The sequence below is a fragment of the Hirundo rustica genome, chromosome 2 (genome assembly GCF_015227805.2).
Source record: "Hirundo rustica isolate bHirRus1 chromosome 2, bHirRus1.pri.v3, whole genome shotgun sequence".
In the NCBI taxonomy this organism is placed as follows: Eukaryota; Metazoa; Chordata; class Aves; order Passeriformes; family Hirundinidae; genus Hirundo; species Hirundo rustica.
The window spans coordinates 43,099,658-43,114,033 of record NC_053451.1 but is presented as its reverse complement, the minus strand read 5'-3'; the positions used below and the strand labels follow the sequence as shown (position 1 = coordinate 43,114,033).

General features: G+C 40.4%; 1 protein-coding gene across 1 annotated transcript in view; it reads left to right on the top strand.

Moving 5' to 3' along the window:
- The window catches only part of GUCY1A2 (guanylate cyclase 1 soluble subunit alpha 2), a 152,399-nt gene that overhangs the window by 28,109 nt on the left and 109,914 nt on the right, over window positions 1-14,376 (top strand).

The following is a 14,376-nucleotide window of genomic DNA, read 5'->3' as shown; positions in this document are numbered from 1 at the left end:
AAGAGCTTTTAAGGCATTTACTAGGGACTAGCTTGAAGTATTTATTCTGAAAGATTCTCACTGCAGGTTTCTCATTGCCAGCTTACTATATCTTATTTCCTGCTTTTGGAATGCTGCTTTCCCGTAGGTTTCTTCTTACCTCTCGCCCCACACTGAAGAAAACCAGAGCTGTAAGTGGTACCGAGTATCACACCGGTTTTGTTGTGTTCCAGTCATTCAAACAGGCACTTGTCCTCCTGCACTGCCTCTTTCCTCAATGTTTTAGAAGAGAGCTACCATAACCAGTGAGCCCTGTGCTGAGTTCAGTGCATTCAGCTGAATGAGGAAGCTGAAAACATGTCTTTAGTATGGAGTTCTCCAGTGGTTGGATGGAATTTGTCTCGATGCCTAGCCTTGAATCAGAGGAAAGTTCTTTGGTGTGAAGTAGGGTTCCAGGTTTTATGCATCAGAGTGATTGTACTTAATGCTAACATTAAAACTTTCTTAAAGGCTTGAAAGACTGTGTGTGGGTGCCTTGGAAATACTGCTGCTCTAAGTAAAAATGGATGACCTTTAAGGTCCCTTCCAACCCAAACCATTCTGTGGTTTTATGATTCTATGGTGATTCAAAATATAGTTACTTCTTACGGTAGCAATATTTCCAGCTCCTCTTTGGCGCTATACTTTGCCACCAAAATGCGTATATCTGGTGCATTTTCATCTGGAAACAACATGTTCCCCCAGGAGAAGCAAGCTAATGCTTTTCATTTGTATTAGTTGATGTAATTCAACCTTCTTAAAACCAAAAAGGAGTTTATTTTTCAGAATCTGTCCTCAGTGTCACCCTAGCCTTTAATGACAAGAAGGAAATGAGGTGTGAAAGGAGTGGAGATGTTGGCTCTGAGCTACCTTTGGAAACACTTGTTTCTCGTTTGAGAGAGTCTGGTTTCATGAGAACTCATGCAGAACACACCTATCCCTCTCAGAAACCTTCCCCTCTCCCAGGACAGAGTCATATCTCTTTGACTATCTTCTGTTCTTCGTGAATCTGCTGTAAATCGCTTTGAAGAGGAAGGTTTAGGTGGGGGAAGGAAGCTTTCAAAGCCTTTTTCCCTGCTTAAGTTAAACACACAAAATATTCTCTTACCTGGACAGATTTCATATGCTTGTGGCTTGCACTTAGAAGTGGAAGGAGAGGGGCTGGCTAGAGGCAGGATTTTAGATTAGGCAGTGCTAACACCAGAGAAGCAGGTGGAAGGGAATGGCAGCAGAGGAATTCCTTTGCCTGCCAGCAGTTAGGAGAAAAATTGTATCTTGAAGAGTAAGGTGGGGCAAAAGGGTGGTGGTGAGGTGCAGGGGAGCTGTTGTGCTGCAAGCACAGGAATTAATTAGAGAACATCGGTTTATCTAAAGAGGTATTTTCTTCTGACTCACCGCTTTGATAAGCATTTCAAATTTTTTTTTTTTGCATGTGAATGGTTAAAAATAAGCTCAGCATATGATGCATTTTGCTAGATATTCCCTTTTTTTTTTTTTTTTTAATAAATTGCACAGATTCATGGGCTGTGGTTGACTTGCTTAGATAGATTTTGAGAGGAGGGACATAGCAATACAGTTTATGTCATGCTCAAGTCCTTTATGGATAAAAAAAGTAGACTGAGCCTTGGGAACTACTATTTTCCCATAGCTCATGTCACTCATTTAGCTCATTTTGGAATTCTTTTCAATTTACCAACTTGTTTGGAAGTTCAGTATTAGGCAGGTAGATCAGTGGCTGTAAGCATGACCCTGCTTAAAAGTTGCCAGTTACTGATGTAGACATTTCCCTGTTTTTCTGCCACACACCTCTATTCAGTTCATGGTGGAATCACATCCCACTTAGAGGTATTTATCCTATTTTTTTTTTTTTTTTTAATAAATCTGACTCTGTAATAACTGACACTTTTCAGGCTTGGTTGCCTTAAATGGCAACTCTAGGCATGTGACCCAGACAACTCTGTTGCAGCGTTGAAGCTGTTCAGATGTCTTACTGCATTAAAAAAACCCAAAAACCAACAAAATCAGAGGCTTTGCAATGAATAGAGGACATTCCAGCCTCTCTTCAAAAGATACTTATTTTCATTTGAATGCATAAATCATATATTTTTTTTCAGATTGGCAGTGAGAAAGACAGAATAAGAAAACAGTTTTCATTTAGTCCTGACACCAGCTCTGTATTCAAATGAAAGTAAGTCACAAATCATGATCTTTCCCTAACTAAACACTTAGAAGCAAAAAAAAAAAAAAAAAAAAAAGAAGAAGAAGAAGAAAGCCTGTCCCAGCTTTCAGAGTGTTTAGTGTTTGTTTGTCCAGTTTATTTAAAGGCTCATTTGTGTTTCAATTTACTCATATTTGATCATTGGAATAAATAACACTATCTTAAATTTCTGATACAAGACCTGTGAGGTCTGGGTGGTAGGTAGCACTTCCTGCAGAGCTGTATATGCACCTTTGCAAAAGCACAGCCTCGTGCATTAATATTTCAGCAAAGTTTAGTTAATTTGGTATGTCACCAGCTCTTCCTTGGAGCTCAGAGCATTTACAAAATCCCATTGTTCTAGGGACCAAATGAAAAAAAAAAAAAAAAAAAACTCCCCACCTGAAGAATGGACATCTAGCTTTAAATGTGATTTCCAGCACCATGCTGCCTGTTTTCCCATGCAGCTAAATGCTTGTTTTTGTTTTTTTCTTATGCTATGGTACTACTCAGATCTTGAAGGGCCCTGTTGCTCTACTTCTTATACAAACATTCTGTTGTTTTCCACATTTCACTCAATTTTTTTTTTTTTTTTTTTTTTTTTTTTTTTTTTTTTTTTTTTTTTTTTTTTTTGGGTATTTACCCAGAGAGCTTCACTAGCATCCAGTCAGATTTTCCAGATTTTGGATACTGCCCCAAAATAACAAGGTCACAATGTTAGCTGTTTAACCTCTCTAAGGAAACTCATTCTATACCTCTCTGTGGGAGCAATTATTTATTGCAAGAATAATAAATAAATTTATTGTGACAATTAACCATTTGGGATTGATATCTCATGGCTTCACAACATGTGGTTAACGCAGCTGTACTTCACAGAAGTTCATTGAATGTTAGTGGAGTCACATATGGGATAAGAAATTAAATTAAGAGGGCTGAGTCTGAACTCGTGTGCTGGAGTGTTCTGAAATCCATGCCAAGCCCATTCACTGAGGTGAAGGTGCTGGCATGAGAGGGAGCTGATATCCCAGCAGTGTTGTGCATGCAGGGCAGGTTGGTGTCCCCCCACCATTTCCTGGCCAGACAGGGGCTGGAAGCTCCCGACAGGTACATCCTGAGTGCAGTCATTTTCAGACTGTACTGATGAACAAAGCCATCTGTCACATGATATAAATACTCGTCTCCTTGACAGTACTGTGAGGTGGCTGGAGCAGCTTCGATTTTTAGCTGAATGGGAACACAAGGAATGACTCTCCTGCTTTCACTCTTCTGGCATGTTCTCCTCACGTGCCCCTTGTGAGCCATCAGTGCTGGGTAGATTGAGAGGAGGTGGGGCAGCCCTTGCAAGGACCCTCTGTCCCTGAGACCTCGATCCAGACCCTGCCCTCGGTGCATGGATGGACAGGATGAGCCCTGCCAGCATTTTGGTGCCCACCAGTTCGTGGGCTCGCATTTCTGAAACCAGGTTTCAGGTTCCCTGCTATATGCTGTGCAGCTGTATTTTCCTTGTATTGCTGCCCTTCAGCTCACACTAACAGCCCTTTTCCACATTTGAAATAAATCAGTTTTTGTATGGATACTCACTGGCCTTAGAATCAGGCCTCTGAGCACTTTAGAAATTGTCTGAGAATAAAGCTGGCACATAAAACTGCGTTGCTGGAGGTGTCCAGACTTTTTTTTTTTTTTTTTTTTTTTTTTTTTTTTTTTTTTTTTTCTGATGGAATGTATTTGCTTTGAATATTTTATTAAGATCATAACTTCCCAGTTAACAGTTCAATAAAATATGTTCTGGCAAAAAAATTGCTTTTATTTATATATGTGAGTTAATTTTTTTCAGTAATTTTAGACACAAAATACTTTTATTAAGGTAAAAAGTTTACCTTACAAATTATAACACAACATTTCAAATACAAAACACTGGGTTTGACAAAAATGACCCTCTGAATTTTTTATATTGGAAGAAATTCCACATGCCGCATACAATTCAGATTTATGCATGGCTTGAAGCTGCGTCAGAGGAGGTTTAGGTTGGATATTAAGGAAAGATTATTAAGGAAAGATTCTTCACCCAGAGGGTGTTTGAGCACAGGAACAGGCTCCCCAGGGCAGTGGCCACAGCACCAGCCTGACAGAGTTCAAGAAGCGCTCATACAATGCTCTCAAGGCACATGATGGGATTCTGGGGACTGTCCTGTGCAGGAGTTGGACTTTGATGATCCTTATGGGTCCCTTCCAACTCAGCATATTCAGTGATTCAATGAAGAAAAGTCCATCCAGACCAGAATGCTGACTCTCACAGTGACCAGCAGATAATCCTTTCTGAAACAGATAGGAAAAAGTTTACGCCCGCAGCGTTCTTCTCTGTGAAACACTCTCTTTGCTTTTAGCTCTCACGGGAGGACGGGACGTCCTCTTGCAGTGGCATCCAGGATGTGGCACTGGATAAACCCCTCAGGACGAATCCTCCGTAATTTTCTCTAGCACATTTTGAACGCGGGGAAGTTCATACTGTCACCTTCTGTGGCATCCTGTGGACATAAGGTCTGCTGTTTGTTAGCAACTGTGAATCCTCTGGCAACTTTCAGCCAGGTGTGGGCATTGAGTATGGAGTGAAGCAGCTGGCAAAGAAGCCTGCTTGCCCCTTGCAACCACTTTCCCAGTGTGTTTTTCCAAGTGTGTCTGCTGATCATTGGAAACTGTGAAAAAGTAATGCTTTTTAAGTGCTGGAAGTATGCCGTCCCCCTTTTTATACTGAGAGTCAGTCCTTTATCTCCTCCTTCTGCATTTTTAGTCTGGACTAACTGAATGAAGCAAGCAGTCCTGACACTAGCAGATTAATTTGAAACCCACTGTACACAATCTTATGTTTTGCTTTTGCTCTGTAACTGTTTTTCCTCCTCTCCTAATAATATTAAAATGAAATGGCCTGGAAGTCATTCCGGCATAAGGGACATCTGTCACTTAGGATCTAGGAATTCTAATTCTTTCCTAGAGCTGATTTATTCACAGTCGGTCAGCTTTTGACACTAAGCTCCCGTTGCTTTGCAGGCTCATAGAGCTCTTGGAATCAAATTTGTGTCTTCTATTTCTGCTAATGCTGATATCCCACCCGTTTGCTTGTCAGAATGTGTATGAACTTCGATGGTTTTCAAGATGAATTGGATTGGCTGGCTTGACTGCTGCTAGAGATTGCGGTGGGTTACAAGAAACAATAGATGACATGACTTTCTTATCTCACAAACAGTTGTGTGTTGGAGAACTTTAATAACATTGTGAAATGGGCCCAGAATTGTTAGTATTTCTCTTTAGGACAGGCCAATGAAAATGCCATTTTGAAAGTGTTTTCAGTGATAGGACTGAAAAGGTGTAGCAATCTAAAGTTAAAATACTTCTCATTTACATTTGCTGAAAAACAAAGAAGCTGTTTGGAAATTGTTTTGTCAGGTGAGGTGGCTACTAAAACAATATGACTCCATGGTAAACTCTTCCCTCTTACGATTTGTATAGTGTTTTGATAAGGAAGCTGGTCAGACATGTCAAAATGTCCATACTTCTCTATTTGCTGCAGAACTTTTCAATGGGTTTCTAAGCTACATTATGTCACACCTGGAACAAAATGCATTTCATTCATTTTTACATTACAATGTGGTAATACTTAGACACGACTCAGTCTGAATTTCAGGAATGCATTTTTCCTACCTCTTTGTTCCGCTGACTAAAATTAAGTGTTGGTTATTCACAATACATTTTTTGTGCTTTTCCTCATTTGCTTATCTGAGTCCTTAAATGACTGTGCTTTTCATGGCATCTAATCTGAATAGGTGTGATGTCAGTGAAAAGCCCTTTTCCTTGGGATGGTTGAATTAAAGCAGACACATTCAGTCACTCTTTGCCTTACACCTTCCTGTCCTGGCACCTCCAGCTTGACAATGCATGAAGTCAGGCTAAGGTTTTATCAATGTGTCTCTTTGCAGAGGCTGAATGGACTCAGATGGAAGGGGAACAGATGGAGTGTCTCCCTGTGGATTGAGTGGACTTCGTGCAGGAGCTCTCTCAAGTGCATGGGTGGGAAGTCAGAGCCTTGAGAACACCTGGGTGTGCCTCTGAGCATAAACACTGGGTGTATTGCTCCGAAGGCAGCAAATGCAAGTGCTGGCTCTACTTGCGTTGTCAGCTTTCAGTTGTAAGGCCACTTCTGCCCAGCAATTGCCAAACCTCCTGCTAACCCTACTCCTGGAGCGTGCTCTGTGCCTGAAGGCCAGCCTGAGTCACCCCAGGTCACTTGCAGAACTGTCCTGCATGGCCAAAGAGCCCACACAAAAGAGGAAGCTTATCGCTTTCTCCCTCCACCTTAAATTTTGTCTTTAAACCTCAAATTGGCACCAGGGGATTCCCTTTTTGTTTGCTTTTCAGTGTAGCTTAGTAGTTTTGGACCAGTTTTCAACTACTTAGCTTGTTTCCTCCAATCATATCTCATAAATATCTAGTCTTTTGAATTTAAATTTTAGTTGACATCATGGTTAGACTCTAAAGATGTTAATTTATTCATGCTCACTGGGCATGCATCTTGTTGTGAATTTTTCATTCTTTATTTCCACAGAAGCAAAGCTCTGAAGTTTTGAGACTCTGTATGAAACAAAAACTTTGCTGATGTTTTGCTGGGCCATGGACCCAGATGGAATAGGCAGTTAACAGAAAATTACTTTGCCTGAGACTTGTACCTGTACTTGAGCTGTTTATATTCTGGGAATGCAGCTGAATCAGACATTGTAGATTTTGTAGGTCACAAAACTCTAATCAAGGGGAATACTACAATGAAATAACACTCAGCTGATTTTGCATTAGGAATAATTAGCAGTAGTATGAAAGAGTGAGATAATAATGATTTGCAAAAGTCTGGACTCCAGAGCAGGTGCTGATTTGCAAACACCCAGGCAGGTACGGTGTTTCTGCTGTCTCTGAGCAGGATTGGAGATAGGTTTGACTAGGTAACGTTTTGCTGCCTTTTACTCTTGCCAAGGATGTGTGATATTCACCCTGTTCTACTCCAGGGCCTTCCAAGAGACTGACAGTGTCAGTAACAGCAGATCACCTATAGTCAGGCAGGTGGACCATGCCAGTAGTGCTAATCATTGTTTCAGCATGTGTTTTGCAGTGATAAAATGGTTGAGGAGGCCGGAGTACTCACTCAGAAAGGATAAGCCTTTCCTTTTCAATTCTTTACGATGTTGAGTTCAGAGTCGCAGTTCAATTGTACAGCCCAGCCAGACAGATCCAGTGGTTGGACAACTGGATTTGATACTCTGGGAATATTCCTTTGCCACTTGAGGGTTTTTAGGGCATGCTAAGGTAGAACTTTGCTCACTAAGCAATATATTACGTGTAGAAGTGACATAAACCACAAAGGTTCTGCTCAGAGGGAACACAAGAATGAGCCCATGTTCCTCTGCCTGTGCTAAGCAATCACAAAGAGAAAAAAAAAAGTAGAGATTTGTGATGTGCTGTTGTGAGGTTTCCCCAAATTCTGTAGTTTGTTTTATTCATTCTTCATTTTTTTGAATATGCCTTTTATAACCATATATATTCACATTCTTTCCAGCTAGAATATCTAAGATACATTTCCTTTAAAAAAAATATAATATTTTTTTAATTGCAACCCCTCATATAGTAATGATTAAAGGGAGTGAAATGATTTAACCCATTAAAATTTATATTATTTGTTCCTGTCACTAACCTTTGGCTTTTATAAGTGAGGACTTAGACTGAGTATCTGAGAAAAAAATCAAATGTTCTTTTTGCACAGACACCGGACGGGCATGCGAGATATTCCTGACACATAATTTTCCTCTTAAAAAAGAATAAAATTTTTCCTCTTTGCAGATTGTGAACAAATAATAAACATTTGGTACTTCAACACCTCAGAAAGATGTAAACATTTTAAAATTTAGTCCTAGATGAGACGTAATGAAATATTTTCAACATTTTGATCAATGTAGTCTGCCTTGTGAGTTTTATGTATATTAGGGTTTACTCTTTTTCTTCCTTTCTTTCCAAGAACAGAAGTTGATCTTCTTGTTCACACTGGTCAGCAGCTTTTTTTCTGTATTGATTCTCATTCTGCTGTAGGCTCACTGAACGAGCAGCATTTGTGCGACCATAACAGGAATAATAGCATACTTCATTTTCATTTTCACATTACCTTTCTTTTTCTTTGACACTTTAGAGATTTAATCCTTCTTTCCCTTTCTTAGAAGGGGATGTTATGAAGCTATTGTGTGATCTTCATGAAAACAATTTCAGGTATTATTTTCTGTATCTATCTGATAGCTCTGATAGCATCTTTGTAGGAATATTCCAGTGGAGTGGCTTTAGTGGATTGCTGTCAACAGTGGAGTAGGTAGGATCTGATCATGTCATGTCTCAGTACTTCAGTCTTGTACTTCCCTCCTCAAATGATGAACTGGTAGCTTTGAAAATGTCTGTTCTGATGAAAATGCAGGTGAAAAGGATCCTTCTTGAGACAGCACAGATAATACATTGAAGTGTTTAAAAAAAAAGATGGCTTACATTGATACATTGCAAAGATAACTGCCTCTGAAAATTAATAAAATAAAAGCTTAGAGCATGAAAATATTTGGCCTGTGATGTTTGGAAGAGTTTGAGGACCCAAATTGGAAAACAGTCTGTTGATAAATCAATTTCTTAAGCAGGTATTTTAATGGGCAAAGATTTTCAAACTGAGATGACTTCAAAGTCCTCATTCATGGCTGTTAAAGGGCAGATACACCTGTCCCAAATCAGAAGTGAAGTCATGACCAATGGCTAGAGGAAGAAAGTAAAACGGGGTGCTGTTGGGACCCTGGAATCTGAAAATTTCAGGCTTTCTGTGCTAAAAGGTGCTGATCCTCAAGCAAGCACCACATTTGACTTGAGGTCTTGGAACAGGCTTCTGAAATTGAGTGATAGCACTGGGGTTGTGGGTGTGTAGTTTGAATAGTATTGCATGATATCACAGGATGAAAAACTTGAATTTGGGATTTTAGTATATAGTAATGTATGGGGCAAGATAGAGGACTTTGGACATTGTCTAGTTCCTTCTTCGTTACCTTCCTTCTTCTTCATGGGTGTGGGTGGTTTCCTATAAGCGGGCGAAAGAGTCCTCATTGTGGGCCTTGGGTAGTCATTATTGGGTCAGAAATATAAAATAGGTGTCACCTCATTATTGGGTAATTAGTGCTGAAATAACCTAGGAGAGAGTTAGAGGTACTCTGTTTTACCTTCATTTTTTAACTTGCTAGTTAGAGCTCACGGCTCGTGAGTCTGCAGATAGATAAGATTTAATAAACATCCAAGTCCAAACACAAACTGTGATTCCCGTGTATTAATCCCGACCTTGGCAGAGAAAAAGAAGCCAGAACCGTCACAGGGCAGACTTCTTTTTTGTTCTGTGTGTGAGGGGGGGTAGGGCCTCACCTCCCAGTACCTGGGCACATGGTTGTCTGTTTGAGCAGGGAAGTTCAGTGACTGTGAGATGTGGGCTGCAGGACGGGCACAAGCTGTGGATCAGGGGATGCAGTTACGTTCCCTCCTTCCACTGACGCTAAGGGTCTTTGCAGCTTAAATTCTCCTTTTGATCCTACCCCCCCCCAGAAGGAGTGTTGTATTATTTCAATTGTCAAGTAGCTTCTCCTTATCAGGAGATAACCAACCTTGCCTAGAAAGGGATGATATTAAAACTAATCTCATACAACACAGCACAGGCTGATTTCTGGTATTAGTGTAACACTTTCCAGTGAATGCTAAATTAATTAAATTTTAAATGCTTAACTTAAAAGAATTGCTACTTTTTATTTTTTATTTTTTATTTTTTATTTTTTATTTCTTATTTTTTATTTTTTGATAAAACTGTTGGTATTTTCTGCTTGGTTACTTTAAAAGCACCCAGCAGAGGGAATGTTTGAATGGATTAACAAAGCCTGGGGATTGTTTTGGCTCTGCTTGCTGCGGCTCAGAGTCCTTTGCTGTGCACTTCTGATGACTCCCCTGTGAAAGTACATTCTGCCTGCATGGACATTGCACCTGGTAGAAGTCAGGCAAAAGTAATGAAGAGCTCCTGTAAGAGTTCTGTTACTGCCAGTAAAGGAGAACTACCAAGAAAAGAACAGATGAGGCTGTGTTAATTCCAGCTCTGCTGAGAACCAAGGGGAAAAATACCAGTGCTTGGCAGGTGTTAAAGGAGATTCTTCATATTGAAAGGACTTTGATTTTTCAGCTTCACTGAATTGTATTTAGTTTTTCATTTTAAAGGAAAATTTGCTATAAAAGTATTGTCTACAGCAGTGATATGAGTGCTGTGCAGACAAGCAGTGTTGTTTAATTTTCATGTGAAAGAAGTATGGGACATATCATTAAAAGGGCATCAAATTTTCTCACTCATCTCAGAGGACTGCTGATTCAGTCTACTTCCCCTTTGCTCAGGAAGGCTTCAAATTCAGTTATTAGATAACTTCTGTTCTGTGTCTTGAACATTCAGTTTCTGGCATTTGTTCCTGGGAATAGGAGCATAAAATAACAGAGAATATTTTCTGTCAGCCAAAAATGCAGAAACATCTGAGAGGTTTCCTAGCTATGTTCAGCAGCATCAGAGTGTCCTGAAAGACTTTTGGAACCATTTTGGGTGATGGGGAACTCCACAGAGAATTCCAAGGACATGGGAATAACACTAACAAATACATAAACAGTATTTAAAAATAACTGACTTACTGCTCCAATTCTGTTTTTTTCCCATGGTGTCATATAATTATACTGGGGCTCACTGAATGTGTTGAACACACTAGGGTGCCACACTGGACTAGCAGTACTTGAAGAACCACCCTAGCAACCCAGTGTTTGCACTGTCCAAAAATGACACATTTTTTTTAGTAGAATGTTACCAATTCATTCTGTGAGTATTGGTGTAGTCAGGTGTGCAGGTGTGTAAAAACAAAGAATATAAAAATTACAGCATAAAACCAAAGAGAAGTACCAGTGGCTGTGGTCAGGACCTCCTGACCCCTAAATGATAACTGAAATCAAATTACAGTTCTAAATTAAGTATACTGTGCTGCTACTGTGGGACCGAAACCTGCTACCTTTGCTCAGGGTAAGTAAGATGTTACATCTTGATTTGCCTGACTAGTTATCATCAGCCCAGTTTCTACAGGGTTACTTTGGAAGAAGGTATTTGTCGCTAGAGGACACAAAATGATACTCACACTCAAGTTTTCAGAGCAAAAAGAAGGGGAGTTTATTTGCATGACCTCGCTTATATAGATTCTGGACAATGACCAGGGATTGGAGAACATGGTTGCCACCTCTCCACTCCTGCTGGCCAGGCTAAAAGTCATTCAATTGTCCCTCATCAGAGAGGAATGTGAAATCAACTACTTTGTTTATGTTGCAAGCGTGAGAAGACTCCAATATAGAAATGTAAACATCAGAAGGCTAACAGAATATGGCAACAGGTATTTATTTTGTGTAGGAAGAAGAAAATAGAGTCTCATTTGACACTGAGAGAGCTGGGAGTGTTCAGCCTGGAGCAGAGAAGGCTCTGGGGAGACCTTATATACTGCCTTCCACTACCTAAAGGGGGTTATGAAAGAGCCAGAGAGGGATTTTTTACAAGGACATGTAGAGATAGGACAAGGGCTTTGAAATGAAAGAGAATAGGTTTAGAATAGATGTTCATTCCTATGAAGGTGGTGGGGCACAGGTTTCCCAGGGAAACTGTGGGTGCTCCATCCCTAAAAGTGTTCAAGACTGGCTTCAGCGGGGCTCTGAGCAACCTGGTCTAGTAAAGGTGTCCCTGCCCATGGCAGGCTACGTGGAATTAGATAATCTTTAGAGTCCCTTCCAACCCAAAACTTTCAATGATGATGATGGAGTGCAGAAAATACATTTAGTGACTGCTCCTACAAATGCCTTGAGTATGAAACTTTTGTTAACAGAAGCGGTCCATATGGCATGTTCTGGGAATTAGACTTTTGTTTCTAAATAGGAGCCGTTAATGTCGTCAATACTGTATTGCTGATTTTTTTTAGTTTAAGAGAAATGCAGTCATAAATAATCCTTTTCTTTTTTAGAATAAAAGCCTTTTTGTCTAAAAAAAGGATTTACCATTCAACAAGTTGTGACTTAAAATGTTGTATAGGCTTCGTATTTTAAAATGTGTTAATTTGATTGACATTTTAAGACTTCTTTCTATAGTCACTGTAAAAGTAGAGATTGTAGCAATAATTATGGGACATGTCCAAAAAATCACCAGTTAATAATCAGAAGTGACTAACATGTTGTTTTGCACCTGTGCCAAATCCAGCTCTACAAAATTATGAAGTGAAGGAACTGATTGATCGCCCACCCAAATGTGTATTTCTGGATTTGTTTTAAGCTACAAATGACTTTTGTTGGCTAAAGCCAAGTCTCCTTTCACTAAGACATCTTACAGTGAAGTTGTCAAGTGCTGCTCAGAGTGATTACTAGGTAAGGATATAAGTTACATGTGAAGTCAAGTAGAATTTGACCAAGGAATATCTAAGAAAAGAGGGCAGATCCAAGATACTGTTTTAAGATGCTTGCATTGAAATATTTGCTATAATGAATCTTAATATACCTTAATGCAGGCGCTATTTTGCAATTTCCTTGTATATTGATACACGGAATTAACATGCAATCTGCTAAGGGAGGCAACACCTGGGTGAGATGTTTGAGATGAAATGAAAAATTTCATCTGTTGGCTTTTTTGTGGTACAGATAAAAATGTTCTCTACAAAATATCCTATCAGCAAGGCTCTTGGCATTGAGCCTTCACTCCAAGAAGGCGCCTCTGTGGGAGCAGTCTTGCTGGGTGCAGCCTTGAAGGATGTGTTAGCTCATTGCTCTGGCACACCGAACTCCAGCCATTGGCAGGGCTGGCCAGGAGCATGGTGGGCACCCAAAGAACTCTAAAATACACTGGGTAGTATTTTGCTGGAATTTGCGGGTGAGCTCCATTCTCCTCCATGCTGGTGCCATGAGGCCAGTGACTGAGGAGCCAGGTCATGGCCGGTAGTGTGGCGTGATGCCCGAGCCATGCTGATGCCAGGGGTTGTTGGCCGAGCAATGCTGCAGCTTTCCCCAACAGTTGGTCAATAGCCAAATCAGTATCACCAGGAAAGCAACCTCATGAGTGTCCTTAGGCATGGAAGTTATCCGGATTTCTCCCAGAGTGTGAGGGGCTGGTTAAGAGCTAATGATCTTACAGAAGTGTGTCTGCCTTCAGGCTGATTCCATCGAGGAGGGGATGTTGTAGATCTGGGTGAGCTCTTGTTTCTCAGCTAGAAGCTCCATTTCAGACCTCAGGCTTCTTCTGTATCTCAGCTGAGTGAGGACCACTGCTGCATGCCTGAGTCTTGCAGAACTGCTGTTGCTTTTTGAAAGTGTTACAGACATCCTTTTGCTCTATTCAGCCCATCTCAGTCTTGTTGCAAGTGAGCATCACTGAGTCAGATCGGTCAAATTCTGTATTAACAGACAGCTAACACTATCACAAAAGAAAGAGCTGTGATGAAGAATAAATGTGTTTTAGAATTATGTTGCAAATTAACTGTATTAATGAGTAGTAACTCATTAAATGAACTGACTGTATGCAAAGCAAAGAGCACATCTGTCTTCTTCTCTGACCTTTTCACTCATTTTCATACTCTCCACTTTGCATGACCAGCTCTCTAAACCAGGATCCTGGATTACTTGCTGTGAAGACCGGATGTTTCTGAAAAACGTATTCTGGGATACGTACCTCTCCATTGGACTACCTTCTAATCCCTTTGTAATTCCCTTCAGTTTATCTCTGTTCCGTGAGCAGTTTGGAGCAGAGGGAATCCTTCTCCCCACCCTTTGGGCAAGGCTTACGTGTGCAATATGCTTCTCCTTGAACAAAGCACAGTTGAGGTTCTTCAGGGTTTCCAGGTCCTTGCCTGGTGAGAAGCTTCAATGCTATAGCTGTGATAGCACTGGAATTTGGAAATAGTTGTGCCACTTGGTCATCCAAATTAATGGAAATGCCACTGCAAAAGTTTATGCCCTTGAATACTCAGGAGTCTTCTTTCAGCAGAGGCAAGAGTATTTTCCCACTGAGGACCCTTTCCAGA